The sequence below is a fragment of the Camelus dromedarius genome, chromosome 22 (genome assembly GCF_036321535.1).
Source record: "Camelus dromedarius isolate mCamDro1 chromosome 22, mCamDro1.pat, whole genome shotgun sequence".
NCBI lineage: Eukaryota > Metazoa > Chordata > Mammalia > Artiodactyla > Camelidae > Camelus > Camelus dromedarius.
In genome coordinates this window covers 15565629-15589270 of record NC_087457.1, presented here as the reverse complement: position 1 = coordinate 15589270, position 23642 = coordinate 15565629, and the positions used below count along the sequence as shown (strand labels likewise).

Here is a 23642-nt window from a genome sequence, read left to right as displayed (position 1 = left end):
ATACATTTATCCAGTCATAGAACAGAGACAAACGCAGGTTGACACCTCCTGCTGGCTCGCTCGCCCAGTGTGAAATCAGCATTAATAAATCCCAAGTGGTCCTTATTTTGCTTAGAGTCACACACTGGGTTGACAAGTTTCTTTAATAGCATCACCAAATCTGTGGCCAATACAGGACAACAGATACCATAAAGTAAAGCTTATCAAAAGAAGTTGTGTGTCCAGGGTGGTTACTTCCAGGGATGTGTCCGATCACCTCCCCAGAGGGACCTTCTGGCTTGTCCTTCATCCCAAATCAGAAAGATCAGAAACACAGACGGTACCCTTCCTATCTGTAAATCCTTGCTTACAAACCTTTGTGACCCACCCTCAGGACTATTTCTAAAGCGTTTCCCAAGAGGAAAGGTGATGGTGACCTCTGAACTTCGCTAACGCTTGACCAGTCCTCCTCCTGAGTGTTCTTGAGAAGCGTATGAACTAAGATGGCCGCAGTTTCGTACAGTCTGATGTTAGTTTTTTATTTGTTTTATTTTCTCCCCAGTGTGTCCCTCTCACACCTTTTCAGTGGCAACTATCGTTTTCATAATTCAAAAACAGTAAAACAGACAAATGGAACCTTTTCCCACCACCATTCCCTTTCTCTCACTGAGCAGTTGCCTCGAAAGACAAAAGTAGATAATTGGCACAACCCACTTCAACAGAAAAGCTCTTCAAGGGCACAGACTTTGTGATAAGTTCTCTTGAGATGAACACAAGACAGGTTGAATAATTTGATGGTTTCATGGCTGTTGGGCTTAGTAGTAAGTCACTGATACAATAGTGATGTTAAAGACTTGCTAGCTTTGCTCAAAACATTTTGTTAATGTCTACATTACCTGAGGAGGGAAAAAAAAGGATCTTTCCTTTCTGTTAGAAATAGAAAATCTTAGAAGGGGAAGACACATGTCTAGTGACAGAGTAAGAACCGGGATCCAGAAATGCTGTACGCTATTCTTGGCTCATCGGAACATTCTAGCTTCAACAGTTCTGAAGATATCAAGAAGCCACTACCTGTAAAATACTCATACTGCTGGAACTAGCGTGTGTACTGCCTGTACTTGAGGGGAACAGCAATCATACTCTTTTTCTATTGGGAGCTCTAAATTCTCCTCTCCAATTCTAAGTCTCTGAACCACCATCCTTCCATTCACTTCTCTTACCTTTTAAAATTTAAAAAAAAAATTTATTATTAATTTACTGAAGTATAGTTGACCTACAACGCGACGTTTGGTCCAAGTGCACCGTGGGGTGATTCCATGTTCCTACACATTACAGAACGATCGCCACTTCTTTTACCTTTTTATTGCTATTTCTTCCTTCACTCCTCACAGCCTCTTCCCACCCGTGCACACCCAGCCGTATTGCCAAAGCCTAAGACGTACATGGTGCGTGAAGAAATGCGTAGGAGAGCGTTGATAAAGGAAATCATTTAATTCTAGCACCAGTGATTACATACTGCTGTCTAAAAGGCACTGAGTTCAGAATCGGAAGGACTAAGTTGTATTTCCTCAGTTCTGTTGACTAGCTGTGTGACCACTGACATTTTAAATATCCTGAGTTCAGTATATGCTGATCTGAAAGAGGCATAGTAGCACTGGCCCTGCGTAATACATAGAATGGTTGTAAATATCAAATGTCAATCTCGTTGAAAATGCAATGCATAGTCTATGATTGAGACTAAGATTTAGCAGATTGGGAAATCTACAAGAACCAAAACCAGGTTTTATGTTTATGAAATAAGGTACACATGTGCCTGCCTTTTACTTATTTTAATTAAATCATTTTCTGATATTTCACAGTTTTGAAAAACTTGAGTATTGATAGAACAGAAATGACTAATTCTGAGTCAGTCCAGCTAACATGCAGACAACATTGTGGTGCTGAATGGATGTGAACCTTGAATGAGTCTATAAAACCTATTGCTGAAACATTGAAAAAAAGAAAATCCAGCTACAGCCAGAACAGGAATGTGTCTCAGGTGTGAGCGTGCCAGAAAAGGGCATAGAAAAGCCTGTCAGGAAGCCTAAGATGTGACAAAAATGCAGGGTTTTGTTCCTAAAAATAACTCCTTAGCATGAACACAACAAGCATCTCAAGAGCTGAGTCAATGAGCCGCCAGTTCCCTCTCCTGCACCCGCCCTCCATGCTGCCCCCTCCTCCTGGGGCCCTCAGGACACAGAGGCGCTAACCTAGTGGAGAAGAGTGAAGGGGTAAACCCATAACTTGGGGTATTCTTACAGCGACCATCCTAAGTAAGCCGTGCCTGCCGACTCTTCCTGGCCAGGAGCGCCCCCTTTGACGCTTTTCTGGGTTGTTAGTTCCTCCTTTGAGTGTTTATCCTCCTTCCTGAAGCAGCGACCCCGACTCCCCCTAACACGTGCCCAGCACTGTGCTTTTACAGCGCCCTGGTCGTTAGCAAAGCAGACAGATCCCCTTCCCCTCATGCAGCTAGTAGGGTGGTGAGGAGGCGGACGTCACATGTGCGATGGCGTGGCTGTGGGTGGAGGATACACACATCATTTAAGCTGTGATGAGTGTGAAAACGCACAGGGCCCTTGAGGGGGTTTTGTTTTGATTAGGGGTTCAGGGAAGGCCTCTTGGAGGAAGTGGCTTTTAATCTGAGACCCGAAAGATGGGTGGAAATGAGATGACACAGGTGTGGGGACAAGGGCATTTCAAGCACAGAGAACCAGACGTGCAGAGACACCGAGGTGAGACTGACTTGGTATATATTGAAGAAATCGAGAGAAAGCCAGGGGGGCCCAATGCAGTAAACAAGAGGAGGAGGGGGACGAGCAGAGGAGAGGCTGGGGCTGCCCATGTTGCAGCAGGATGGTGTGCAGCCCTTGGGTTTATCTCCTGTGGGTTGCCCAAGTTACCTGTCATCACTCAGGTCTCCATCTCATCTCTTACCTCTACTCCGTCTCCTCTGTAATTATCTCCAAATTCCTCATGCCCAGATTTTCCAAATGGCTCTATCTCTTGTGGGCTGCCAGCTTCCACTGTTCCGCCTTAGTGTTCCATCCAAAGATACACATGAGAAAAGGAATGAGACCAAAGTGGCAACTAGAGGCAACAACCCTTGCCGACACTGCACGTAAGATGGCACTTGGTGATCAGAAGAGAGCTCTGAGGGGCGGCTGGGGGACCCCATGTGCCGGACGCGTGTGCAGTGTTTCCTGTAGCATGGGGAGGTCTCCCTCAGTGCTGCCGTGGTCACTTTCCAAGTGCTCAAAGGCAAGGCAGACTAGAGGGAGGCACGTCACAGGCACATGAGTGTTAATTTCCTTCTCCTACCAGTAATAGAAGCTTGTCCCCAGTTCATCACTCAGACGGTAGTCTGTCATACAAGCCAGTGACAAAGGCTTCTAAAGCACAGGGTGTCACTGGTGGTGCTCAGGGCTGTGGAGGCTTGTGCTCCCCTGGCCAGAGCTCTTTGATTCCATGCACCCGAGTCTGGGAGCTGAGCCGGAGCATCTCCTGGGATTGCAGCAGCAATCCAGGTGTGACCTCCATTAGCTCTGCGTGTCCCAGAGGAACCAGTCACATCTGAAGGGCCCTTCCCAGAGCATTTTTTTTTTTCCTGGTAGATTTAATCTTTTAAATTCTCTCTCTCCCCCCAAAACAGGTGTTTGGGGGGTTCCTGTGGGAGGACAGGTTGGGAAGTGTTGAGGTGTTGAGGGAGGGGAGCTAGGGAAGAAAAAAACCCTTCCTCCTTAGGGAAATTTTCAGTGGGGGACCCCTATCTTTAAGATCTGTGCCTTCAAAAATACTCATTTGGGAAAAAAAAAAGTATCTATATGATTCCAATGGCTGCCAACTTTGGAAAACTTACTCAATCATTAGATTAAAGGGACAGAAAAGCCATCTTTAGGTGCCTAAGCGCATTTCGACTTTGGGAGAATTTACCTTAAAACAACAATAAACTAATTATTAATATTACTTTATTATTATCAGAGTTTTTCTTAGAGAAATACAATCTCAGCAGTTTGTGGTTTACACAGAGACTGCATCAGCACTAGTTTCCTTTCTTTTGCTTGTCACTTGGCTATTTCTGTCTGAGGTGAGAGTAATAGTGGGTGGATCCCACAGGGCACCAAACATTAGACGTTTCCCCTGGAGGTAAATGTGAGCCTAAACACAGCTCCAGGGGAGGCCCCGGGGCGCTGTGCAGATAGGGGAGGGTGCAGCCCCTCCACGTGTTCTGTTTTTGCATATTCCACATTACTGCCTTAGAAATGTAGCCTGGTTTCCCTAGGGAAGCTCTCATCGGGATAAAAGAACTAATAAAAATTATGCTTAGTAAGATTATTTTTGGGCAGTGCTTTTCTCTAAACTCACAGGTCTACACCAAAAATGAATGGTGAGCAGCAAGAGTCCGTCCCCGTGGGAGGAGAAATGAGCCGCTAACCAGAATCCCTGGGCAGCAATCTTGCCGGGCTATAGATGTGCAGAATTGGTCTAGTTAAATGGTCATTCTCTGTCTCATTTTTTTTTTTTAAAGACTTTTAAAAAATCAGGGTTAATAGCACTGGCTTGTTGCTTTCACAGTGAGTGGTTAACTACAGAGACAGAAGAATGATGAGGAAAACAGAGTGAGCTTCAGGGTTGGACCTAGGGACTGGTTTTTAGACTTACTCTGGGAAAGATTGTTGTAAATTCTAGATACTGAAAGATCTGGGAAGGGTTTCTGTTCTGTCATCTTCTTGCCCTGTGTTCCCTTTGGCTTGTCCTCCCCACCTCTTGATGGAAGTGATACCCGGAGTGAGCAGGTCTATCTCACGGAGTGTTGGTCTGGGAGGAGCTGCTCTGCTTCTTGGATTGGGTTTCTTGTCTTTTGCATAAGCTTTCAGATGCGTCTAAGATCGCCATGGCTGTTCACAAAATGAAGCTGATATTCTCCAAAACTTACTCCTTAAAATGGATTACTATATTCAAAGGAAGCCTAAACAAAGATTTTCCAGGAATTAAAAAAATATGGGTAGGCAAATCAGATTTTTATTTTGAAATACCCCAGCAGACACATATTATTCCGTGTAGGAGGGAACTGGGGGACACAGTAAACCCATTTAGGAAGTTCTGTAAACATGTGAGTAAAGGGATAGTAGCAGATAGAATAAAAAGGAGAAAACTGATTTAAGGGCTGTTTAAGAGGAGAACTATTTGGGCTTATCAACAATTGGGATATAGAAAAATCAAGGAAGGGAAAGAGTTAACGATGCTTGATTGCTTAGCTAAGTGGGTCCCATTAACCAGAAAAGGTGCATCAATCGGGAAAGGTGGGTTGTAATGTGCTAACAAAACCCTCCAAGTCACAGAGGCTTCAAAGAGCAAATGCCTGTTTCTTGCCTAGGCAGTTTGGCAGGGGGATTTGTGCACGTTAGTCACTTAAACCCAGACTGAGTGAGTTTACTATGATGCCACCATTTCCACATAACCCTGCATCTACAGAACATGGAGAATCACACACTGGCTCTTGAATCTGTTTTCATAGAAGGGACAGACACACGTTAATCTGCTCCCATTTCCATAGCATGGCCATACTTGTCACTTATGGGTGGGGACCTGTGACCTTCCACGTACATGGACCCACAGGAGAACCAGATACTGGTGAATACGAGTGTGCCCACTACCATAAGAGGAGCAGGGGACGCCGACAGATGTGATGGTGACAGCAGTGGTGGGAGAGGTGTTCGAGGCTGGTGTACAGAGTGTTGGCTCAGCGTGTAAAGGTGATCTGTCCATCGTAAACTGGGCTTCACGTGAGGCACAGTGAGTATACAGCATCCAGCTAGGAAGGTGGGTACCACTGTATAGCTCAGGAGAGAGGTCTGGTGGGAGATCATGATTTCGAGTCATCAGATATTGTGGGACTTAAAGTCATGGAAGTATCTGGGCACATACAGGGAGAAAGGGGGTAAGTCAAGGGAGAAAGAAAACAGAACAGGAATTATGACTCTGCAAAACACCAGCATTTAAGGTGCAAACAGCTAAAGAAAAAAATCCGAAAAAGATCAGGGTACATAATTAATAGCAATGTGGAAAATATAAAACATATGATGCCAAAGTAAAAAAAAAAAAAAAAAAGAACATAGAGGTACGTACATTTTTCATATCTGCTTGGGTGAAAAACTAAACCATAATTCTGCCGCATGTGACTTCCAGCGAGCATGCTGCACGTGGGTATATACAGTCCTTCAGAGATAACCTTGAAACAGTTCTGTCTACCAATCAGTCAGCCGCAGAACAGAGCTAAAAAGAACTCAATAGCTCACACAGTGAGGGAAGCAATCTTGTTAAGTTGGGTTTCTAAGTGACCCCAGACTGACATACCTCAAACTTGGGAAGTCTTGGCTTTCACGGTGTGGGGACTGAAAACTAAAGAGCAGCTTGTCTTTTTGGTATAATGATTACAGAAACCACAAGAAGAGTGAACTTTCCAAGTTAAGCTTGTGAGAGCCTCCAAAAATCATCCTTGTTGATATCAAAAGGCAGTTACTGTGGCAGGCTGAAGGCCTGGCACTGGAAGGAGTCATATGATCTCGCAGGGTGCCCGAGGTCTGTGATCTAAGTGAAGACAGAAGTTCTCAGAGCTGGGAAGCCTGGAAAAGCCGAGTAATAAGGTACACCAATTATGTTTGTGATTCCTGGACTGAGGCTTTATTTTGAAGAGGTCATTAATTGTGCAACGGGGAAACCTGAAGGATTCTTGAAGGAAGCACACTGCTGAAGTGCAACAGTTAAGAGGGAAGGAGAGAGGTGCCTGTGAGCGGCGAGTTTTCACAAAGAGCCTGGGAGGAGAGTGGTAAGCAGAGCTGGGGTGAAACCTTCAGTTTTTCATTAGGATCTTTGATTACTGGTTATCTCTGTTCCATGAAGGGCATCCCCACATGGGGACTAGGAATTCAGGGGGCAAGTAAAGAAGATGGGATACTTTGAAACAAGAAGGGAGAGTGAGTTTTCCTCTGGTCTTCAGAACAGCAACAAATCTCCAAGAGAAAAAAGGTACCATCACCTCCTGCTTGAAAATGTCCCTCATGAACTGCTTGGCAGAATGTCCGAGCTCCCTGAACACCCTGAACAGCCCAGGAGACCAAGAGAGATATTCTAGCTGGAACTTTAATGCCGGTGTATTGGAATTTTTTTAATCCTCTGTCTGTATCTTCCTGGCCCACGTCTTTTCTCTGGTCGTTGCTGCAGGAACCAGCTGCTGCCATTGTAAACTTTCAGGATTTCACTTCCGCTGCGCTGCCAACCTTCTCCTTTTTCCCCTGGGGATTCTTTACCACCACCATGTTTTATGCCTGCAGGGGCTCCCCTGGACCAGTCTGGTGCACGTGCAGAACTAGAAGCATGAGAACATTAATCCCACCTCTGGTAACATTTGACAAAGAGGAGATGGGGACCGGAGGGAAATACTCCCTTGGTCTCTGTCTCAGGTAGATACTTTGGTGAGAGCTTATGATTTTCAGGAAGTCCTTGTTGGGAATGAAGACTCCATTGCCCAAAGCAATTCTCTCAGCAATCACTATGACATTTCTTTTTCTTTTCCTACGTATCTGCCTCGCTCTCTCCGGTGCCTAGCTCCTGCACCACAGGACCACCTCCCAAATAAACTGCTATCATGTAAGTCTTGGTCTCACACTCTGCTTTTAGGGGGAAACCCAGCAAAGGTGACTTTGTCCTCACTTACTCTCCTTTGCCAAATGCAAGTGCTTTTCCTCCCATTTCTGTCCTCCCTGGTGAAAAACTTCTTAAAAATATATTTTCTGTAAACAAACTTTTTTATTTTTTAGTGGAGGTACTGGGGAATGAACCCAGGACCTCATGCTAAGCACGCTCTCTACCACTGAGCTGTATCGCCCCACTAAGGAAACTATTTTATTAACAATTTTGGATTTACAGAAAATTTTTGAGTATAGTATGGAGACTTCTCATATACCCCACAGCCAGATTCCCCTGTTACTAACAGCTCACACTCGTCTGGGGCATTTGTTACCATTAATGAACCAATCATGGTCCATTATTATTAACTAAAGTCCACCCTTTATTCAGATGTCCTCAGTGTCTGCCTGTGTTTCAGGATACCACCCAGGGCACCACATATGTTTAGCGATCAGTACTGCCTTAGGCTCCTTTATCAGGTTTCTCCACTATGAAGTTCCTCTTTTTCCTACTTTCCATACTTTACTCCTTGGAAGGAAGTCCTTATGGGCAGGCTCATGGGAGGAAGGGGGAGTTATGCTCTTTCTGCTTGAGGGCAGAGTGTCTAGATGAGTTATTTGGGATTCTTCTGCATGGGAGATTTGTCTGTTCTGTCCCACTTGTTTCTTTGTTCAACCATTTATTTATGTCACCAAGGACTCAGGAATATTAATTGTCCTTTGAGTTACAATCCAATGCTACTTTATTTTTCTTGCACAGTTTCTTCTTTGGCCATTGGGAGCTCTCACAGTTGCTTTCTGGACTCTTCTGACATAGCTCCATTGCTGTGTGTTACATTACATTTGTGTGTTACATTACAAGATGCTCCCGGATCATCTTGTGAATTTTCTGCTGCAACCCTAAACTTCGCCATTTCTCTGAAGTGCCCTGGTTCTTTTTATTGGAAAGTAGGGCTAGAAACCAAGATGTGGGTGTTAGGTGTGCTCTGAAAAGCCTTTTTTAACATTTCTTTTTTATTCTCTTACTTCATTCCAATACCAGAAGTGCTTTTGTTGTTTGACTTAACTGAGTCTATCGTGTCATTCATACATTTAGGGTCCCAGTTTCTGTTTCATCTGATTATTATATACTCTTAGGATCACTCATACTTTCTCTTATACTCAACCTGACCACATTTAATTTTCCTAGGGGTAGGCTTTTTAAACCATTTCTCCTGTTCCAGGAATGTGACAGGTGTACATGACCATGAAAATCACTGGTCTCACTGTATTCCGTATCAAACAGAATCAACTGGCCTCATGGAATAATGAAATGACCTATTAAAATGTCAGTTCAGGTGACAGCTTGGGGACAGACCCTGTGGGGTTGGAGTGCTCTCCTCCAGGATTCGGTATCTGCACTGAACAAACAACTGGCACCTGATACTGTGTCCCCAGTAGTTAGAAACATAGGTCATGGAATCAAGAGGTGGAAGTTGAACTGGTCCCTCTCACAATCGTCTGCAGTGACCCGCTTGTGGGATTTGTCTTTTCCATCCATGCATTCTTAGACTATTCTTGGTTTGGAGGTCCTGGTTCCCAATGAAGAAAACATTTACACAAGGAGATGAGGAAGGTTTCCACTGGGATGTAACTGACCCTGGTTATTGAGAGAACCTAGCCTTGTTACTATATATAGTGGCAGAGAGGATACTCTGAAACTCCATGGCTCATTGGGGTGTCCTTTGGTGTTTCCATGCTTGATGAGAATGATGAATGAGCAATTGCAGCAATCATGACCCGGTACATCTAAGGCAATCAAGGGCTGACATTCCTCAGGAATAAAGGTTTGTGTTACGCTAACAAGGAACACTCTTAAGTCCCTTGATGTTCTGGCTGAGTGTGAGGAATATTTGGAATGGATGGTGGAAATAGACAATGAATGTGTTATGGATTTGGGACCAGTTGCAGCAGCAAAGACTGTAGCTTGTTTTGCTAACCATTTCATGTTGAGTCTTTTTTTTTTTTTTTTTTTTTTTTAGTAAGTGGTACTGGGGATTGAACCCAGGACCTTGGGCATTTTAAGCACACACTCTACCACTGAGCTATACCCTCCGACCTTGAGTCTTTTGTGAAGATTGAGTTTGCTGCCTACCATCCTGAAGGTCTTCAATGGCAGTAACTTATGTAGGGATGAGTGGAACCCAGTCATTCAAGGGGTAGACTGTGGTTAGACGTCTTTGATAGACTTCCTTGCTAAATTTATGTCTCATATGACCTAACTGAGCTTCAACTGCACTGTGGAGTTCTTGCTTTCTGCCCCAGGACTTTTCTGCTGTTGTCATGTGGGATGCTGGAAGGAGCCCACTCAGCCTTTCTGGTTTGTCTGAAAACCTGGACTTGCTTTCTGGGTTAACATCGCTTGGGACGATTGTTACCCAGTGGGACAATGGAGCTCCATTGTCTTTCTGGTTGACACTTTTGATACAAGCACACTTCTCAGAAAGTCCCAGCAACATCAAGTTCCCGTTGCCCACAGGAGTGACCTTGATATATCATCCTTATATTAGCCTCACCCCCTTTTGTGTTGTTCACTCTCTCCAGATTCTCACTCTGCCTCTGTTGGTTCACCTACCAGACACACTGCCTTTCAGGCCTCCTTGCGCTGGGCTCTGCTTTCGTGCTAATCCAAATTAAAACAAACGGGCAGGTTTGCAGTGGTCTAGGGAGAGGGAGAGAAAATTGTGTGAGCAGAGGAGTTTGAAATTACATTAAAAATCTCACTGTGGCTCAGGCACTGGATTTTAAATTTTTTTCTCAAATTCTGTAGCCTGGGTAGTTTTCCCCTCTTTGCTTTCTCCCCTTCCCAAATTTCCATTGCATTCCAATTAGAAGTTAGGTGCTGTATGACAAGATCTGGGGCATACAGAGTCATGACCTTACTGGCTTCATGAGGTGAAGAAATCTACGGAATACTGTGTCTGCGTGTGTGTGTGTGTGCGTGCGTGCACCTATGTGCACCGAGAACTTGGTGAGGGAGATGGGGAATAAAGGAATCATATTAAAAATGACTTTCAGGGCTTCTCCCATCTGATCTTGGGTTCATATTAAAGGGCCAGGTATGAGCCCAGGGCAGCTGTGTGACAGCAAGAATGACTTGGCTGTTACTAAAGTGCTCTCACTGGAGAGATTGAGCCACTGACACACGTATCATTGGGGTATTCACTGGTGTCTCTGATGAGACACCTGAGGCCTGACAGTTCTCTCTGCCTTCCACGCAGGCTGCCTGCACTCTGCTGCCCTTGCCTGCATCCCATAGGCTCATTATGCTCCAAGATGTGACCGTGATGCGCAATCATCAGCTGCTTTAAAATAAACTAAGAGGGAAATTGCTCTCACAGTTCCCCGTGTTCCTCAGGGTCAGGAACTGACTTGTAATCAGTCAACAGAGCTGGGAACCAGGATTTGATGCACAAACATTTGCCAAGTGGGAAGAATCACATGATCAATTGAAAGCAGTTCCCTGTGGCACCAGGCACACACCGAAGCAGGTGGATACGAAGACCCATGTACACACATGCCAGCACATGCATGTGTCTACACACACGGACACACACACGTGGACACACACACACACACACTTTTAAAGGGAAAGCGTGTAGTGTTATGGAAAAGAGCACAAGCTCTGGGGCAAAGATGCCTGGGTCTGAGTCCTGGCTTGGCCCCTTTAGAGGTGACTTTGGGGATCATGTTAAATAATTCACTGGGTGTCATAAGGATTATCATGTGTCTATAAAAGACATATTATCGATGTTGATGTGATAAGTATTATTAAAGCAACTGCATTAAAATGTATTTCGTGTTACATAAGCTTATATAAAGACAGACATAGGGAGAAAGATGAGGTCTTGAGAGAGAGATGAGGTACACGGACAGAAGGTGAAACATTCCCAAAGGAATCACGGGTCCAGGAGAAAACCCCACTCGCTGCTGGCAGCCAGGGCGCCTGCTTTTGTTTCATTCATCTTTTCCCCCCACTGTTTCAGCTGTCAACTTTTGCACAGTCTCAGGGTTTTCGATTTTCCTGAAGATGGGGAAGTTCTCTCTTCCATCTGTTTTCCATTTCTCCTTTTCCTTTCCTTCTCAGGTCTGGTTACCCAAATCCTACTCTTCTTAAAGGCCTAGATCAAGTATCTTTTTAATTTTTTTCTGAGAAGTCTGTCCCAACCTGCAGGCCTCAGGGTCATTTCCCCCCGAAACCACCTGTGGCATCTGGGACTTGCATCACCATCCAGGGAGCCCCCACCTGGTGCACTTAGTTAAGGTGCATAAATAAAGAAGATCTCCCCTGCTGGGCTGTAGGCATGTGGAGGGCTGGCTCTTATTCCTCGTTGCTCCTCCTGTGCTGAGTATCATCCTTCATGCAGAATAGGGGCTCCACGGATGATACATTCTGCTACTGATGATGACAATGTCTCCAGGAGATATGCTGGCTGCTGTGAATAATCCTCTTTGAACTCCTCTCACTGAATGTCTCCATGGAGATGAGTGGAGGGTACACATCTACATTGTTGCCTGCAATTGATGTAATAAAATTTCTGACTTTTGTGTGATATTTAATGTGACTTATCTTATCTGGCATAGTACCTATTTAAAAAACCCCGTTAATAACAGGATCCTCAAACATCTCTATGAGCGAGGAAAAAATTTATATTATTCCTCTTGGAAAGATCATAATAACTAACATTTAATGAGGGTTTCCCCTATTCCAGGTACCATTTTACATGTTTTCTCAGAGGAAAACTCGTTTAATCTTTCTAACAGCCTTATGAAATGAGCATGATTATTATCAGTTTTATTTTACAGGTGAAGAAAGTGATATGCAGAAGGTGGATTATATTCTGTACACAGTTGTTTATCCCCTTCATGTAAGAGGATCGTGGACCCCTGCTCTTGGCTACCTGACTAGCTTGTTCTTCCTATGTTAGGAACAGACTTCTTTGCACATCGATATATTATCACTTAGGCCAACGAAATATCAGTGGAAGGGACCATAGGCTCTATTCAATTATTTGCTCTAAGAGCCATCCTATGGCTGGTCATTGCTTTGTTATAATCTGCTGTGAGGCCAAGACACAGGCTGGATCTCAGCCTGGATCCCTCGATTAGGAAGCCACGTGGAGTGGAGCCACAGAGCCTCAGGACCATGGCTGAGCCACAGCCACAATGTGACATGAGTGAGAAACAGGTCTTCATGTTGACAAGCAACTGAGACTTCGGAAGGTCCTTCCTTGTGCAGCATAAACAAGTATAAGCTGCCTAATAGAGAAATGAAGTAATTTATCCAAGGTTATGGTTACTGAGTAGCAAAACTCAGATTCAAAACTAAGCAAGTTGGCTTGAAAAGCCATGCGTGTAATCACCACGCCAGCATGCTTCATAACAGACGAAGACGCTGAGGCCCGGGAGGTAGTGTCTTAGCTCTTGTAAGTCAGACATGAAATATTTCACTGAGCTTGGACACTAAGCAAGCCCTGAGCTCTTCCCTGAGCTCTTCCTGACCCAGTCAGGACTTTGACCTGAAGGGGTGTTGCTGCCTCGCCGTTGTTCCCATCACTCGGGAGAAGTCTCCTGGCTAAGCTGCAAAATGCTTATCCCAGGTGGAGCTGAAGTTGGCCGCACCGCCCTCATCAGCATTCAGCCTCTGTCTTTGCGACCATCCTCATCCGTCTGGGTGATTATTTATGGGGAATGAAGGAAGAGGGGGGCTGTGCGGAGTTATTTGTTTTCTGCGAAGCTAGGGGATTGGAAATGTTTTAGAAACATAACTGGTTGACACAAAGGATAAGAAGGTAAACATGCAGAGCCCAGCATGTCCTCTCTCGGGACCCCTGTCTTGCTGCCAGCAGGATGCACTCCGACAGTGCACTGCAGACTGGATGAGGAAGGAAAGACAACCCCACTCACACAAAGGCTTGAGTACACCGGTTCTGAAGGCCTCATACTGAGGCTTGGGAGGGTGTTCAAGAGAAAATGCAGTTTGAATGCTGGTTTAGACCTAATGTGATGACAGGATCTGCTGGTGTGGGGTCAGAACACTTGATGACTGAATTCAGGGGTTTCCTGCTTGGTTTTCTGTGCACATGAGCATCACTAGGAGTCAGAGAGGAAACTGCGTTGAGAAATACCCGCCTCCCCCTCCCCAACCCCCCGACTCATGTGTGTGCATTTCAGGGAACTACAATGTAGAAATGACCACTGCGACAATTTGCTTTAAAACATTTTTTCTTTTTTCCCTTTGGGATGCTGAACAAAATGATACGGTCTTGATATCATCAAATGATTAATTTACCATTGCCTCCTAGTAGGTTGCAGAATCGACTGGGAACGGCTCCTTTGATGCGCCATCTCTAACAGTGGGGATTTTGCATGTGATATTTGGGGGCTAGATATATTCAGTGGATTTACCAGAGACTGTAGTCTTGATTAAACAGTAAGTTGGGACCAGTGTGCAGGTTCCCAGGGCAGTGAACTTTTTATCTGTATTTTTTTGCTTCTGAGAAAGCAGAACTTATACCTTGCCCCATTAGATAAGGAATAATCACATCACATACTACAGACAGAAAGAAAAACCACTTGGCATCCTGCGATAAAGTCAGGAAGCAAGAATGCCGTGCTTGGAATTAGTCCCCCAAATAAATGAAGGCTTGAGCTCTAGTTAGTTGCACTTCCTAACGAAAACAACTCTGTCCCTGAGTGGTGTTTTCCCACCAAGGACAGACCTGTTGTGTCTTTGTGAGCTAGTTGGGGTCTTTCAAGAAGCAGGCATGAAAAAAGGATTAGAGGTGCAAGAGCTTTCTTCTGGCGAAGGTCTGTGAAGGGTAAAGGATGAGGGAACAAGAGGAATTAAGGAGTGCCCCAAGCACAATACAGGGAGGGGTGACACCTGTGAAAAGGGGAGAGGAGAGGGGAGGGGGTAAAAAGCCACAAATTGCAGTGCGGATCTATGAAAACCTTGCCCAGACTGATGGGGAGTCTCTGAGCCAAATTTGCCCATCAGAGGAACCCCACATTGGGCAGGAATTGCCTGCTTCTAGTCTACCATTATTCTCGGTGGTTGGCGAGGAACAACCCAGGGGAAACATGGCCCAATGTGAGCACCACAGTGAAGTTAATGATGTGGTGGCCGGCTACTGTCAGTCGTCTCTTTTCCCTGCAGTAGGCTCTTTGGAAGGCAGGTTGGGCCTCCAGACATTGGTAAACTTATGATTTTTTTTTCCCCTTAAAACCTATTTTTTAATTTGGGGCTCCAGTTCTTCAGAAGCCTGGAATTTCGTGCCAAGTATTGCAAGGAAGACTAATCTAATGTGCTTAATACTTTATAGTCTGAGTCAGATTTGAAAATAATTTATTAAGTGCTTATTAGGAGTCAGCAGTTGTAGATGCTGGGTATAATAGTGAATAAAACATAAAATTTCTGCCCTCGTGGAATGTGCATTCTCCAAGTGGGAGGAGGCAGGTCATAAATCTGTATATAATTGACCCTTGAAAAACATGAAGATTAGGGGAATTGCCTCCTTGTGCAGCTGAAAATCTGTATGTAACTTTTGACTTCCCCAAAACTTCACTGATAGCCTACTGTTGACCAGAAGCCTGATAACATAAAGTCAATTAACACATATTTTGTATGTCATGTGTAAATCTATATATATTTTATGCATTCATGACACACCTTTTTCTAATTTTTTCCCCATATTTCCAGGCCATGTGGTTCATCTGTGAGGTTTTTCAAATTATTCCAAGTCTCCGAATTTTTTTCCGATATATTTACGGAAATAATCTACATTCAGGTGGACGTGTATATTTCAAACCCATGTTGTTCAAGGGTCAACCCCATGTTAGGAAGCAGCTAAGTGCTCTGGGGTAAAATAACACAGGGGGATAGAGAGTGCCAAGTGGGTATTGCAGCAGCAAATAGAATGTTTGAGGTAGATCTCTCTGAGAAGTTGATACTTGGAAATAGACTCAAAGGAGAAGAGAGCCATGTGCTGGGAGAAAATTCTGCATGGTGTTTCCACACACCTTGGACTATCTTTTCAAGGACGTTAGAATAGCAAACAGGCTTGGAAGCTAGAGATAGCCTGTCCCCCTGAGTTGGGCAGATTCACTTCCTTATCTGCATAGTAAATCTGGATACTGTCTCCCTCCATGGAGAATTTCTAGGATAACAAAGTCTTCCTCCTCTCTCCAGAGAAGATTTGTTTACATCGCACAGTACTGAGGTTACATCGCTCCCTGGAGGGGAGAGCAGCCGGATTTTACAGCAGTCCCCATGTAACGCTAGGCATCTCCTAAGCTGAGTGTTCCTTATCTGTGACACAGACAGGTGTGTACTCATCAACCAGATGCTGTACTGACTGCCTTCCTGGGACTTGTATGAGCAAGGGAACTGACGTAAGCATCACGTGTGCGCTGCCTGCCGTGCTATGGGTAATAGATTGTCTAAACCCCTCTGGGCTCGTTTCCTTACTGACCATCTCTCCTGCCGCTAGCCATTTCTTAACCACTTGGTACCGTGTGGCTATTGAAGGAAAAAGCATTCCAGGTAGGGGAAATTGCCAGTGCACAGACCTTCAGGTGGAAGCATGCCTGGCTTATTTGATAAATAGCAAGAAGGCCAATGTGGCTGGAGTTCAGTGAGTTGGGGAAAAGTAAAAAAGAGCTGAATCCAGAGAGGAATGTAGATGGGCACATCATGCGGGCACTTGAAGGACATTGGAAGGGCTTTGATTTTCTCATCTTGGTAAGACAGAAATTTACTGAGGGTATTTGGAGAAGAGGAATGGAAAAATCTGACATATTATAAAGAGGTCACTTCAGTGATGAGAAGAAAGTGTAGGAGGGCAAGGGCAGGGGCAAGGAAACCAGTGAGGTAGGAATGGCAGACATGATGGCAACTTTGATCAGGATGGTGAGAAGTGGGCAGACTTGGGGTGTCTTTTGAAGGTGGAGTAGACAGATTTGCTGATGGATTAGATATGGGTTTTCTGTGAGGAAATGACAAGATATATTGATGGTTTGACCAACAATTTGAAGACTGAAGTTGTCAGTCATCAAAATGAGATAACTATGAGTGGAACATATTTGAGGAGAAGAAATATTAGTAGTTCAGTTTAAATAGGTGAAGTTTAAGGCATCACTTATCCATATATTAAGTCTCTTGAAGAGCTCACAGATCCTTTAAAATAAGGGTTATTTTGTAATTGCTTGAAAAGCAGGCTTCTAGGGGAGCTTCCATATATATAAAGTTAATCATTTTTCTTCTTCAAATAATTAAAAATTGTGTTGGAAAATATGTTAACCAGAAAAGTTATTTAGAGCTCAAAAGGACCTAGAAATCATCCAGTCCTACCTCCTTGCTTTACTAATGAGAGTACCGAGGTCTGGAGTGGGCGAGGGTCTTGCAGTCATAGCAGTTAGGTGGCGTCAGAGATGGAATTTGAACACGAGACTCCTCACTCGGTCTAATGCTGTTTCCACCTCACCAGTCACCTCGGTAATGAGAAGGCAATGCCTATTAGCACACAGATTGTTATTATAGAAACGGCATGTCCAATAGCTTTGCGTTTTATTAACATTTTGAACTTTCAAAATACTTCCACATCTGCTATCTAATTTGATTCACACAATAGCCTATGAAGTATTTATAAACTAATTTCATTTGAAAAATAAAAGAGATAACACCACAAATTAGGACAGATCCCAGAGTTTAAAGAAAATGTGTCCCATCAGACAGATGGAGAAAATGTTCTTCATTCTCCAGTATCGTCTTCTAGGCCAGAGATGGGGGTGAATACGGTAGAGAGTCCTGTGGATGACATCCTCAGACATTTTAGACTTCATGAAAAAGTCCCATTTTTAATGTCAACTGTATCAACAGTCACAAATTTACACACAGTATAACTCTGATGTGCAGAGAAAATGTGCCTTCCATATGTTGCCTATTCAGGCCTTATCTTGATTCCACACTGCTGGTTAAGGTGGACAAAAGTTAATTTTGGTCCAATCCTATATAATACTTGGTCCATACTAATCATTTAAATCTTGCCCTTAGGTAATGCCAATTCTGTTTAGAAAATAAATATTTTGTCTCTCAGTTGCTTGGACTCCTCACTGTGAGAAAGTACCTAAGAATACAGGGCAGAGACATACACAAACTTGGGGTAGAATAGAAGGCTTGGATCCTTGGAGAAGCATCTTCTGGCTTTAGTGAATTACGGCTTTGTGTTACTTGCCCGCTGGGATTCACTAAGGAGGTGGGGTCTGTTCCCCACAGCTCCCCACCTCTTCCCTAAATCTGATAGTTTTGTGGCTTGTCTTAGAGACTTGTAAAGGCAGGTTCTCTTCTTCATTGTGGCAGAGTGACGTGTCAGTTCTGCTGAGCCTAGACCCTCAAGGGACCGTGGGTGTTTCCTACTGCTCCAGTGTGCCCCTGTCATCCCCGTGAGATGATGGAAAGGCTAGCCTGCTGGGAGATGAGACACACTTGGGACAAAGCTGAAGTGACTAATAAACCCAGCCCAGCCCAGCCTGGGTCAGCCAGAGTCAGGCTAGCCCAGAAATCTGAGCCAGTGCAGCCCAACTCAGCAGTCTATCTGATCACCATATTCATGAGCAATAAACACTTACTGTTTTGTGCCATTGAGGGTTTTTTGTGGGGTTTTTTTGATGTTGTTATATAACAAAAGGTAACTGATAAACCACTTCATCCCTAAATATGGCAACTCTCTGGAGATCTTGCCAACCATCCTTGCCTACCGTCAGTGTCTGTCAGCTAGACACAAGCAGGAATGCACTTGTAGATGAAAAAGTTGGATATATTTCTCATTGTGGTGAGGAAACCATGAAGTGTCTCAGTAAAAGGGTGCTTGAAAGAATTTGTTACAGGAATTGGGCTTTTTATTGGGTAATTTGGAGGAGAATCTAAGGAAGCAGAGGCTTCTTATTGTTGGGTGTTGTCAGAGAGCAAAGACAAGCCGGTGACTGAGTATTGCAGGAAATCTTGTCTATAGGAAAGAGACGACCAGCAAGCATTAGACTACAATGGTAAAGGAGTGGCAGTCGCTCATTTAGCGACAGGGGGGTGTTGGGTGTTTTGTGCTGTACAGTGACCTTTGTTTTGTCTTGCTTTATCATGGTCTCAGAGACATCTCGCTTGATATGGTATCCTGGGAGATCATCTGTATCCAGAAGTAGAAGAAACTGGCTTGACTGTGACTCGGACCAGCTTGTGATCACACTGAGGTCTGGTTGTGAACGCCAGTTCAGTTCTGGACCTCAGCAGCTGTGTTTTCTTTCTCTTACTGCCTTCAGAATCATTCCAGAGGACAAGAACACACAGGGATTTCTGAATTCCATGGATGCCATACCAAATGCGGGCTGAAGGAGATTCTGTGGACGTAGATTCAGATCCCTTCTCTTTTCTCAACTCTGTTTTACACAATGTTTTTTACCTGATGAAGTCACTCCTAGCTTGGTGTGTGGGGAGGCCTTTGAGGTGATGACTGACAAGAAACTTCAACAGGGACTGGGGGAGGACCCTTCCTCCTCCACGCTGGCATGACCCTTGCTTAGTAGCTGCCCCGCTCCTGTTCCAGGACACAGACAGGAAAATCTCTCAGCTCTGGTCTGCTTGTGTCTTGCTCCTCCTCAACTCTTGGGCTGGAAAGGGTGTTTATTTAATTTTCATGTTTGGGAGGCAGCATAGTGCAGTGTTATGAGCTCCTGAGAATTTCTAGCTCTGTCACACACTAACTGGATCTTGGACAGAAGAAAAGAATTTTTCTAAATATTACGTCCATTACAGATACCAGCGATTTTTTTTTTCCTCCTCACAGTGACTGCTTCTACTCATTCTTCCTGTCAGCCACTCCCCTGAGGTAAGCGAGGAGGAAGGTGAAGATGGGGACTTAGTTCTGGTTTTGCGAATGTCGTAGTGGGTGGAGAATCGAAAGTGTCTGTTTCTATAAGCTGTTGTGGGTTTTTGACTAGATTCTTTAGAGTCAGTCATGTCTCTACTGGTAGGATGAGGAGTATTAATTTCCTCCTGAAACCCCCTCTTTATGATCTATAGGAAAAATACTATTTTTCCTATTCCCACATCTTTGACTCTCTCCAGGTTAAGTAGACCTAGAATGGGGGCTGTGGGACATAGCGTGCTGCAGAGTGCAAGATGCCTGGCTCCATTCATAAATTCACCAAGAAAGTGGGCATGGGGAATTTACTAGCCTCTCCACACCTTAGTTGCCTGTGTATAATATGTGTGTGATGTGAAGATTACATACAGTCGTTGTCATGGTCACATGAGTGATCCACCAAAAGCATTTAGAACAAGGTCTGATGTTTAGTTAGTAAACATAATGTGACTTCTTAGAGCAGTGCCTGTCATACAAACTGCACAGTATAGATATTTACTCTGGTTATTATTAATATTTTTACTTGTAAACTAAGACTGGTTCTATTAAGCCGAGGAAATATGCTCCTTTCCTGGTCTGTATCGTAAGTATTCCTTACCAAGAGCTCGCTTCGTGGAGAAAGGAGAGTGAGTGGGTCTTCTTTTCCCAGTTTCTGGAGCTTGGTTCTCTGAGGTGAATAGCCCTTACAGTGTGTTTGTATGTGATTGATGCGTAACAATTATTTGTTGCATGAATGAACAGATAGTCTGTCCCATTGTTCTTGACTTCTCCTGCCTTTATTCAGGAGCTTAGAACTATTCAGCTCATAAAATACTGCATGAAACTCTGCTTTCAACACAGAGAATACCACTGAGACTGATTTCCAAACTCATGAAAGGCAGTGGCAGGAAGGTGGCTGGTAACAAGTTTATCATACAAGCTCTGTCCTTTACAGAGCATATGAGACATATCAAGTGGATCTGAATTCACTTAAAGTGCAAAGTTTATTTGTCCATCCTGTCCATTTCTTCCTCCTTTCTCCCTGCCTGAAAATATTAAGTATTTTTTCATATTTAGACATAGCAAGGAGACTCACTGAAGGATACTATTTCTACGTCCGAGTGAGAATTGATCTAATTCCTCATAATTTCATGAAAAGTCAGTGTTGGAGAGCGTCTGGATGATAAGGTTATGCTAGGAGGCCAGGAACCGGGAAACGAGGAGGAGGAGGGAGGCCTGAGAGCCCCGGGGCTGTCTCACGGTGCCTGAGTGGGAGAGCTCAAGAGGGCATCAGGTTCGTTTCTGTCTCCCATTGACGGCTCTGTCTCTGCTGCCATAGCACAGAGCCCATTTAGGGGAATATTTTGATGTTGCTGGCTGGGCAGAAAATAGGGAGAACAAAAGAGAGTGAATTTCTAGTTTGATTTAAAAGGCATAGCTTCTTAAGCCCTTCAGAGCCAAGCACACAGCATCCGGGGCTCAAGTGTACTAGTCTGACCACAGCTGACCTGCCTCTCCCGGCCCCAGGCTCCTTCCAGGGCAGCGTGGACATGCACTGATGATTCTTAAGTGGAGGCAAAGCTGGCAGAATCCAGCACGGCAGGGAGGATTAGGAACCTCCAGGATGGTAAAGCAGCCTGCAGGGCTGGGTGGAGGAGTGAGAGGAAATGGCAGCCTGCTCTTCCTGGGGGCTGGGACCACAGGAGAAACACAGAAGGCCTGAAGCCGTCCAGAGCTGGGGTCTCTACAGCAGGTGCTCATGCTCACTGGTCTGCGGAAAGAATGCATGAATATTCTGTCTATAGTTCACGTTCAATCCATTTAAAAATTGTGAAGATATGAATATACACACATTGGTGGTACCTTCTCAGAAAAGGTGATATGCCCTGGGAATTTACAAAAATCATTTACTCTCAGGATAGGAAGGCACTTTAGGGTCCCATGTTGTCTAGCCCAGTGTCTGATTTGGTAGCTATTGCTGTCTATCAAAATCCCCAAAACTCAGTGGCTTAAAACAGTAAGTACAATTGGCCCTTGAAGTGTGGAGGTTAGGTGGTCCGATACCCTGCATGGTTGCAAGTCTGTGTATAACTTTCGACTCTCCCCAGACTTAATTACTAATAGCCTACCATTGACTGGAAGCCTTCATAACACAAACAGTTGACTAACACATAGTCTGTATGTTATATGACTATCTATATACATAACTGTTTCTTTATTTTTCCACGTTTCTAGGCTATGTGGTTCATCTGTGAGTTTTTCAAATTGTCACAAATCTCTAAGAAATGTCTCAATATATTAATTGAAAACAATTTGTGTGTAAGTGGACCTAAGCAGTTCAAACCCTTGTTGTTCAAGGGTAAACTGTATTTGTAGTCGTACCTAAGTCTGTTAGTTCTTCTGGTGCAGGTAAAGTTCTGCTGATCTCCGTGAGTCTTATTCATGTGTCTGTGGTCAGCTGGCTGCCCAGAGGGGACTGGTTGGCTGGTCTAGAATGGTTTCAGTTTCCTGTCATGTGGCTGGATGATGACTGGCAAGTGTGATGGGTGAGTATTACTCATCACCCAGGCTGGTCCAGGTTTTTCTCATGGTAGCTGATCGGGGTTGCAAGAGAACAAGATTTCTTGAAACCTGGGCTCAGAAGTGGTACAAGGTTGTATCTACCATATCCTATTAGCCAAAAATAAGTCACAAAACCAGCCCAGATTCAAGGAGGTGGGAAGAAGGAAGACTTTACTCTTTGATGGAAATAGATGCAAAGTCACATGGCAAAAGAAACGAATGTAGGAAGGGGAATAATTGGGGCTGTCTTTGCGATTGGCATAAGACAGACGATGCTAAATACATCTTTGCCAAATGGATCAGTGGCCTTAATGGACACCTAGTCCCTCACCACTGCATGCATCAGTGCGCTTTACTACATCTTAACCAGATGGTTACCCATCCTTTGCTTGAGCACCATGTATAATAGGAAACTCTACCTTCAGTTGTAGCCCACTTCCTCTGGAGCCAATAAACTGAATTAAACTGAAGAAATTACCTGCTTTTCTGTGAAATATTAGAATGATCTTCAAAATTGATAATAGATTTAATAGTATTTTTTTAATGAGATTCTGTATATGTTTTCTGAAATAAGAACCACCTCTCCCCATTTCTCCACCTCTCCCCTCCATTTAATATAAAGGAATCATGTATTTTTGAGGACAGGTGTACTACAGAAACATCTTCCCAGATTTTGTCAAAGATCCAGAGGTCAAAAATTGATGAGCTCCAGACGGTGTTTTTTCTATATTGCTTTTATGATGGTTTCTGCTATAGAAGATTTCTTGCTGCTTTGAAAGCGGTACTTCCAAAGGGGTCATCTGGCATTTCCAAAGGGCTGTGTGGACATTCTGAGTTTTCCCTGTGGCTATTCTGTGAGGTCAGTGAGAGTTTTCACTCTTCTCAGTTTATAGATTAAGGTTTAGATGCAGGCGGTATGCCCTAGTTCATAGGAGATGTTGACGGTTGAACTTGCATAAAAGCTCATGGCCCGAGGCTCCATCAGTTAGCTGACCTGTGCTTTTATAGGTAGGTGAGTCCTTGGACCAGAATTCTAGCCTGCAGTTCTCACTCAGCTGCAGGTCAGAGTCTAGACTATTCAGCAAGAAGGGATTTCAGAGTCTTTTATTTTATGGTTGGGTTCTGATCCAATTGTGAAATCAGTCTAGTGGATTGTAGATAAGCATTTAAAAAAAGTGAAGTAAAATAGAGTGAAAAAATAGAGCATAGATTCCATTCACAGAGTAAAATGTTAACAAAATTATTATGTACATATAAATATGTATTTGTACACGTGCTTGTATATGTATAGGTGTATATATAGTGTTGTAGTTTAAAGTATTACTTCTTACTGTTGGCCACGTTCCAAAAATTTTTAAAGCCATTGTTGTTGTCTAGAATTCTTTATTTTAGAACTCAGAAAACTGAGGGTCAAGGATGTGAAGTGGCTTGACCCACGTCACAC

General features: G+C 44.0%; 1 long non-coding RNA gene and 1 other non-coding gene across 2 annotated transcripts in view; one reads left to right on the top strand and one right to left on the bottom strand.

Annotated features, from left to right (window-relative positions):
- LOC116149135 (uncharacterized) overlaps positions 1-23642 on the top strand; it is a 499656-nt gene that overhangs the window by 76413 nt on the left and 399601 nt on the right. The gene's annotated exons all lie outside the window — the stretch shown is intronic.
- Positions 9726-9796, bottom strand: TRNAF-AAA (transfer RNA phenylalanine (anticodon AAA)). The gene has a single exon. It is a non-coding gene; the product is annotated as a tRNA-Phe (tRNA).